The following is a 778-nucleotide window of genomic DNA, read 5'->3' on the forward strand; positions in this document are numbered from 1 at the left end:
ATCAATAAATTAGGAGTCCAACCGTCAGTGTTTGTGCACAGGGTATGTATACGTTATAAGGTCAAGGGTTGGATAAAAAAGACTACTACTACTAGTACTACCAAAGATTCTCTACGGGTAGTAGAAAATCTTTGCTACTTACAGAACTCAGCCCCTGACCTCAATCACTGTGTCTATTTTTAGCATAGGGTGACACTTAAGATTCTCTACTAGATCTACAGAATCTTTGGTGACACTGAAATTCCGTGTGGGTGATTGGCGGGTGCTCTGGTGTGGTTTGCTTCTTCTTTCCGATCCTATGAAACATCTATCGTCCTTATCTCCCCTTCTTCTTTTTTATGTTTGTTACTCTCTTGTAACACCTCTAACCTTTTGGCGCTCATATGACTTCATGCAGTTGCGAGCGCCGTAAACCTGTACGAAAACTAAAAAAGACCCTGACCTCCATCACTGTGTCTATTTTTAGCATTGACGTCATGTTGTGCTGACACCAAAGATTCTCTGCTAGATCTAGAGAATCTTTGGTGACACTGATCTTCCTTCTGTCTGTAATGTTTTAATCAGTGCCCAGTGGGTGGTCATGTATGATGTACGTAGATTTGTTGGAGTGACTTTGGCTCGGCTTTGTCGAGCATCACCTCACCTCCTGTATTTGATTGATGCTTATGCTCATAATAAAGTAAGAAGCACCTCCGATTTGAGTTCAGTCAGTCGTGTGACTTTGTGTGTGTGTGTGTGTGTGTGTGTGTGTGTGTGTGTGTGTGTGTGTGTGTGTGAT

This window comes from Aplysia californica, unplaced genomic scaffold (genome assembly GCF_000002075.1).
Source record: "Aplysia californica isolate F4 #8 unplaced genomic scaffold, AplCal3.0 scaffold00034, whole genome shotgun sequence".
In the NCBI taxonomy this organism is placed as follows: Eukaryota; Metazoa; Mollusca; class Gastropoda; order Aplysiida; family Aplysiidae; genus Aplysia; species Aplysia californica.